The sequence below is a fragment of the Lampris incognitus genome, chromosome 2 (genome assembly GCF_029633865.1).
Source record: "Lampris incognitus isolate fLamInc1 chromosome 2, fLamInc1.hap2, whole genome shotgun sequence".
NCBI classification, from domain to species: domain Eukaryota; kingdom Metazoa; phylum Chordata; class Actinopteri; order Lampriformes; family Lampridae; genus Lampris; species Lampris incognitus.
In genome coordinates, this window is record NC_079212.1 from 105170122 (window position 1) to 105178890 (window position 8769).

The following is an 8769-nucleotide window of genomic DNA, read 5'->3' on the forward strand; positions in this document are numbered from 1 at the left end:
AATGTATACCTATATCAGTCCCTCCATTCATCCCCCATTCTGTCTGTCAATGATTAAGTTGGTGGCTAAGCGTAAGATTTTCCCCAAGTAATTTGCATCCTGCACCCCTCCCCCAAGTGTCTCAGTACTGACATTACTGATAGTCCTGTCCAGTTGTAAATTAATACAATGATTAATGCAATTCTTTTTTTTTTTTTGCTGAAATTTAGCCTGAATGTTGGTCTCACATCAAGTTTGAGGTATGCTTGAATTATATTCAAGGCTTTTGAATTGACTCAAAAGAGAGGGGAAAAAAATAAATTTAACATAAAATGCACCTCAATCAATTTCTCAGATAACACCAGTTGAGAAATGACACCCCTGTACATTTTGGACTGCCAGGTACCCAAATTCTTAATGGCTTTAATATCAAAGATTCATGGCAGTTTACTGTGAAATTATAAAGGATGGAAATGCTGGGTAAAGCATGTCACAGTGTTGACATTTTTGGAAACGATCCTAAAACTACTGATTATCGTACATGATGTGGTCCTGGTCATGACATTCGGAAACATAAGGAAACACTAATGGTGGTGAGTGCCATATATTTTTGCTATTGTCTCTGAAGTGAGCATTGTTTCATGTGTGCATGAAAGTTGGATGGCTTTGTGAAGTATTGTCTCTGCCATAATGAGTTTTGCACTTTGTCACATCCAGTGTACTAGTACTTAATGTCCCTGACATAATCAAACATTTGCTGTCACACATCTTATCTTACCTACACCAGCCATTTAAGCATAGAAGGACAATTGATTGGAATGATAATGCAATTTATTAAATAGAGCATAAAATCCAAGAAGAAAATCTTGTCACAGAAAAAGATTTTAACTCGATGCAGGTAATGAATGATCTGCCTTGTCACAAAGTGACTATACAACCTTTTGTTCCTTGAGAGTTGACGGCAAAGGCCATTACTTCTTTATATACAATCATCTGGACTCTTAACAAAAAATTCACTGGGATCCACTACCACCTCACACAAATTTTAGCTGTGGGTCAACTGTGAATAAAATACTTCTTGAAATAGCATGTTGTTAGTTGCCTTTATAGCACTGGCAGTGACCAAAAAAAGCTTCATTGTGATCCAAATAGATTTGATGAAGATCCATTATGGATTCAGAAATGCTAAAATAGTGACTTAGCGGTCAGTCTGAATTATCAGAGACACACACTCCTTCAGATTATGTGGCAAATGAATCCTGTAATAGTTCATGAGTACTAATGAAGATAAGGGAAAGAAAAATTCAGCTTTATCATTTTTATCATCTTAAACATGCCCATAATGGAGAGTGTGTAAAATGTCACCATTTTGTCAACCAAGAACTCATGTAACACTCCTTAAACTACCGTGCTGTCCTTTTAGTAAGAAAAAAGTCTGCTAAAACTTATTTTTTTCAAATTGATATTTCAGTTTGGATGGAAGTAAATTCTCACACTTAGTTTCCCCTGAAACAGGTTGTATGTGAATGTGCTGCAGGTACAGGTTGTCTTTTCTGGCTTATACTGAAGCAGGGGAAACGCTAGTACATAGAGGTTGTGTGTCTCATAACAAGTCATGTCAGCGAAGTACTAATATATACCAGTCTCCTCTGTAAAACACTACTTTGTCTAAGCAAACTTCTTTGAATAACGACAAGATGCACATGCAAATTGTTTTTCTTATCTGAAATAAGTTCTCATTGTGCTGTGTTGGGGCCGATCATGTATGTTAAAGTACAGGAAGTGAACTACTCCATGACAATCGGTTTTGTACACAGACACCCCCCCACACACACACACCTCTTGTTTTGTTTTATGTCTACATTAGCACCTGTATTCTGTATTGGGGAAAAATGTAATAAAACATTTCCTGTTATTGTTTCTATGACTGAATGGGAATATTTTCATTTTCAATGAGCTCCATGCACTCCTTTCCTTTTCGCTAAAAGTTGCAGTAATTTTTAACCTATGATGTGTTTAGCATTCAAAGTGTTTTTTTGTTTTATTTTTTTAAACATGTTATACTCTTTTTGGGCTTAAATAGTGGCTTTCTCGGGCACGTGATTTCATTTTGCAATCACCAATTTATTATCCAAGTAAATTTGCAGGTTATTTATTTGACATGCCTTTCGACATAATGAGCTGTTTGTGTAGGTTACACTAAGTATAACACAACAGAAAAGTAAAATAATTTAAAGCAGTATTTAATATAAAGGTATAAGCAGACAATGTTTTAAATTAAAAAAAAATCCTAGCAAATAAGGGGTCTACCTGTCGATGCATGCTTAATTATCCAGGTAAGAAAATAAAAGAAGGTTGAATCAGTTCATCAGGATACAACGTTTATTGACAGATACTTTTCATCACTCATCTTAAGTGACATCTTCAACCTGACTGAAGAGGTCACTTAGATGAGGGATGAAACGCATCTCAAACGTATCCAGATGAACTGATTCAACCTTTGATGAAGGGGTCTACCTCTTTTTACATTTTCTACATCTCTAAAATATTCCATATCTCACTGTCATTTTCATAATTTTGCCATTTTTAGAAGTTAACCATTACCACAAATAGTATTATGATGTACACTTTATACGAATTAGCCATCTGAGTCCATGCTGAACCTCAGCTGACCCCTGTCTGTTCTCTCTATGGAGCCAAGTCTCCATCTGAACAGCATGTAGGCTGCACTGTTTCTGGGTAAACCCTTCAAACATTTGGAAATTAGGTGGTCAATGACAACTGTCTTTCCTCAGGTGAAATGTAAACATTCAGCATTGTCGACGTGCCACTCGCCTTCATGGGATCTGTACATGCACCATCTATACATTGCTAAAAATAACAGGAAATGCTTGGTCTTTTTAAAGGAAATGTCACCTCCCACATCCGCCATTGCTCTTGGAGAGTGAGGGAATGCCACAGATGTTTCTCACCAACAGGGGTCAGAATAAGCAAGGGAATGGAAACAGTGGTGACTCAGAGCCACTGAGTAGTTCACTGCTGTTACCAAACCCCATGTTTCCATTACTCAGAGAGGGATCTGGAGGAAAGGGCCTGAAAGCCTGCAGCAATGATTTAGTTCCTACTGGGACAAAACAGTGGCGAAACAAAACCCTTGCAGAAAAGCCATGGATTTGTCTTTTTGCATCTTATTCCAATTTTATTCAGGTTTTAATTACTTGTGATTTACTGTGGGGTTTTGAAATTTCTCCACGAATAAAGGTTAATCTAATATTTGTTTGATTTGTTTCGCAAACAGTGCCTTTGCTGGGATGCCTTTTCTTAAATGTGTAGAAAATCGGAGCCCGCATGACAAGCAGTCCACATTGTTGCCCTCCGCTGAAGCATAAGTTAACGGACTGATTGAACTAAAGGAATATTATCTGCCATTCATAACTTTTATTCCTGCTCTTTAGGCTTGATTTTATAATCCTCATCCGTTACACTCACTGTTGGTTTGGCATAGGCATCCAAAGATGAGGTGTTTTTAAAACTGGCCAGCGGTAGAAACAAAAGCCGCCATGGAAATCATGTTCAAATGGGAAACCAGTAACACAGAGAAATTGGTTAAAGGCAATATTTTGATTTGCAGGTTGACATAGTGGGGAATAAACCTATTTCTGTAAAACCCAGGTATGTTCACATGGCCATTGAAACTAGTTAATGGTCACGGCGATTTGCATATGAAACTGATCGCTGTTTTTGGTCATTATGCCACTGTATTGTTTATAAATAGAGTGGGAATACCTGCAGTCAGCTGAGACTGAAGAGGTCACTTAGATGCAGTGTTGTAGTACTCGAGTCCAGGACTCAGACTCAAGTCCGACTCGAGTCCTGATTTTCAAGACTCGTGACTCGACTTGGACTTGAGCACTGATGACTCGCACTTGGACTTGGACTCGAGCATTGATTGCATTTGGACTCTGGAGATGAGGAATCGAACTTGTTAATTGATAAAGACTGTTTTTGTTAGTTTTTTTGTAATAGGCCCTAATAATTTGGCATAAGATATTGATAGCTATATTAATACCGTAACATTATTAAATTTTGTGCAATGGCAGCCATGTGTGTTCCACCTACATGTGGATTCACATGCCTACCCTCATGTTGGAGGTCATGAGCCCATCTTCTTCAACCTTGAGGACTCGGACTCAGGTAATAGGGACTTGACTCGGATTCGACTCGGACTCTTCTTTGGGGACTCGGACTCGACTCAGACTCGATGTTTAGTGACTCGACTACAACACTGCTTTGATGAGTGATGAAATGCTTCTCTGTCAATAAACATTGTGTCCAGATGAACTGATTCAACTTTCTGTGATTCCCACCAGAGGACCAACTGAGAGGCCTGCTATGATCAGCCCCCTCTCACATCATTTACCCATCCATCCATTATCCAAAATGCTTATCCTGCTCTCAGGGTCGTGGGGATGCTGGAGCCTATCCCAGCAGTCATTGGGCGGCAGGCGGGGAGACACTCTGGACAGGCCACCAGGCCATCACACAGGGCAGACACACACACACACACACACACACACATACACACACACACACACACACACACACACACACACACACACACACACACACACACACACACACACACCTAGGGGCAATTTAATATGACCGATTCACCTGACCTACATGTCTTTGAGTTCACATCGTTTATATTTTCCCAAAACATTTCTGTAATTCCTTTTTATAATTTTGCCAATAGCCTGGAGATAATTCACCTGCCTTCCGAAGTGTTGCCAGCAATGGCAGTTTAACAGTACTTGTCATCGTGTGTTATGAATTCTTTAAGTGTGAGGTAATGATTTGTTTGGCCCTGATAAACTCATTGAAGTCCTGCAGTGGAAAGTGGGCTACCGAGCAGTTGACAGAGTAAATTCAGCTCATTAGATGCTCTACGGGTGATTCGGGGACTCTGTGTGTGGCTTTTGAAAACTCGATGCCTCCCTCATTACCCTCGCCACTCTCTCTCTCTCTGTCTCTCCTTTCTTTCTCTCTCCCCATTCCTCTCTCCTCTTCTGGTTGTTGTGCAACATTTGCCTGCACCCCCCCAATTGCATACTCTTTATCTCGCCTTTGTGTTAAACACACAGACACACTCATATGTTTGTCTCCTCTCTGTCTTTCACCAGCAACCTTTATCTCTTCCTTCTTTTTCTCTCCTCTCTGTCTTTTTCTACTGCCCCTACCCTCTCTTCGCTTTCTCCCCAATACTCACACACACACACACACACACACACACACACACACACACACACACACACACACACACACACACACACACACACAACCCCTCATTGACTACATTCCTTACTGAGCCCTTAACCCTAAACTTAACCATGCCTACATTACATGCCTATACATTATTACATATTACATGCCTATCCGTAACCTTTACCCTCTCCTTAACCTAATCCCAATTCTAACCTTAACCCTAAACCCAAATCCTAACCCTAAAATAGACCATTTTTCTTGTGAGGACCCATAAAATGTCCCCACAAGGTAGGTGGTTTCAGGTTTTTGTATCCTAATGGAGACCAAATATCTCCATTAGGATACAAAAACCTGGTACACACACACACACACACACACACACACACACACACACACAAACTCGAATATGTGCATACCCTCCCCCATTTGTGGTAGGCTGACAGCAGCAGTGATGGTGGCTAGTGATGCTGGGGCTTTTACAGCAGCAGGGAGGAAATGGAAGGCTGATAAAATATTAATGTGGAATCATGGGCGCTCCAATGAGATCCATTAGGCGGGTAAAATTGATGGGCAGAGTGTGTACTACCAGACACCCCCTCCCTGAATAGCCCAGATGGAAATAGCAGATTGTTAGAATTGGAGAGTACCGTGGCTGTGGGATTGTGTGGTACAGCTTCTAGATCTCCTTCTCCTCACTGAGGGGCACTGACGCTCCTGTTCTTCCCTGCCTTTGTACTGTTATCTGATTGTCACGGCGTACACGAGAGCTTGAGACAAACCATGCTCTGCAAATCACATGTTGTGTTTGTCAAGTTGTATTTATCACAAGGAAGTGAACGTTGTGTTGTTTTAATGGAAAATAAAACAAGGACACCGTGTCAAAGAAGAGTTCAACTTTCGTGTGACTTCGTTGTGAACATTGTCCTGAGTCTGTAATTGGAAGTAGGCCTAGTATTTTCAACCGAGTAGCTAACGTTACACGTTTTTTACATATTGTCCTGAGGGGACATAGGAAAATAGACACTTTTGCCGCTGTTCAGCAGAGCTAAAGTTAGCATGTGTGAATCAAGTGTTTAGCTAACCAACAACCTGGAAAAGCTCCTTGATGTAGCTTGAGAAAATGTGTATGTTTTCTTTCTTCCCCTCTTGATTGGACTCTATAACTCCATTTCTTCCCTTCCATGCATACCCCTACCCCTTTCTCCCATTGCTCCCTTTTGGCTCGAGTGATTCCTTTTTGCCCCTCCTCCGCCGACCCCCTCCCCCCTTCACCATTCATCTCAAACCCCTCTTTTGCGCCTGCTTATATTCTCCCTTATTATCCATTCTTCCTTTCCATTACCTGAGATATGGGATAGAGGAGCAGGCTTCTAATCGTGAAGTCGCCTGTTCGAAACTCCTTTACAGGCTGGAAAAATGGGCTTAGGGAAAATGAATGACTCAATAAACATTTATGGAGATTTTCCGAACCAAGTCGCTTTTAACAGCCTACCGAGCGAAACCAAGCAGCTGCGTGAGTGTGTGAATGTGAAGCGGGGCATTGTTGGGAAAGAGCATGCATGCTTGGTTAGAATTTTCCCTTCATAAGGCGAGGTCTAAAACAAAATGACCTGCCTCTTTTCTCCAATCCCTGACTTTCCAACCTCTCTCTCATCACCTCCTTTTCCATCGCATCTCTTACACACAGCCTCCCAATGACATCTTATCCCAGGGCAAGGTACCGTTCAGCTTCTGTACAGCTGCTGGTGGTGGTGGTTGGGGGTCACTAGACTCCAATGTTAAAGCTCCTGCATCAGCGTCGGACGCCTTGAGCTTCTGTTGCTGGTGCTGACAATTTTCACATTTTTTCTCCTACGATGGCTTGGCCTAATATGACTTATAGGTAGTGGTTAAGTTTAGAGTTAAGGTGTCTGTACAGATGCAAAAGGGTACCTTAGGCATCGTGTCCTGATGTTTTGGTCAAAGCGTCAATGTACGATGAAGTGGGATCATATTCCTCCTCTCCTCCCACCTCCTCCATGTTCTACACCACCCCTGAAGCTTCCTAGCTGCTCCTCTCTACCTTTCCTCATTCTGTTCCTCCTCGCCCTCACCTATCACCCCCCCCACACACACACACATCTCCTTCACCTGGACCCTGACCCACCCATCCCTCCTCACCCTCCTGTCCTGTGCAGAGAGCCACCATTCATCAATAGCTCCTCCTTCTCTTGCTGTGTCTTCTCTAACACCCGATCGTCCACCTCTTCTCCCTCTTTCCTCACCATTTCACCACCTCCCCCACAACCTCCTCCTTCTATTGTCCTCCGAGTCTCTGAGCTCTAGACAGCCATGACATTTAGCCACCATTAATCAACAGCTAAACACATCCCTCGTCTGCCTGGTTAGGAAAGCTGCAGTGTTGTTTTTGACGTCACTCCATGCGGAGAGCAAAGAGGTGTGCACCTCCTGCCGATTTCACTCGCTCCTCCTGTCTTCCTCTTCTCTTTCCTCCTCAACCTGTACGATTCCTCCTGTCTCCTGCTCTGACTCCTTTCTACTATTCCCCCTCCCCTTGCCCCCCCCCCCCCGCCCCAGGCCATGCTCTATTCTCCTCATTTCCACATCCTTTGCTAATTCACCCTCATGCTGGTAATGGGTTTCCATGATGCAAGCTGAGGTAAGGCGTGATTGTTAGACTTGATTCAGGCTTGGCTTCTGGTACAGATGCACAGACTCTAGTGTTTATCCATCCATGGTTGTTTGACAATGTCGACAGCTATCAGCAAGCAGCTTTAACATATGTTTGACAGAAGAAAGAGACTGTCAAGCAGTTTGACTGGATTGCCAATTTGGAACAGCAAAATTGTGCAAATGAGAAAGTGTAATGTTCGCCATCGAGAGGACAGAGTATATTTCTGTTGAGTAACAATTGCCAGGTATGCCAAACAATAAAACACAAATTTACCTCATCTATCATCATTAGCCTTCAAATTTTTATTTGTCTAGGGGAAATTGACTGGACACCTATGGTCTTTTCCAGCAACGCCATGCTTCACTTTCAAAAGGTTTGCATCCATTTGAGCCAAGGAGCATTTCAACTCCAGTCTTCTGTTAGCCACTGGGCCACTCCTCTGGAGCTGGTCAAGTGCATCTCTGTGGAAGACACAGAGGGAGGAAGGGGCACTGCTCACTCTTGCCCCATCCACATTTTACCATCCGTCCCAGGGATTTAAACCTGTGCCCTTACAGTCACAAGCCTGCATGTTCCAGTATTCTGCCAATGCTAACATTACAGTTTGCCCTATCTGCCACTTCCCTACCGTACCTCTTTGACTTCCTCTTCATCTTCCACCTCCTTACCACCCCATTCTCTTCCTGAGGTATAAATCCTACCTTCATCATCATCTTTACCCTCACCGCTCTCTTCCTCACCTCTCCCTCATCCGTGGCGTGGACAACTGCGGCGATACTTTGTCAACACTCATCACCACCCAAACCCATTCCTTATGAAGCCTGTTCAGAAACCTCTCGTATGGTTCTGGG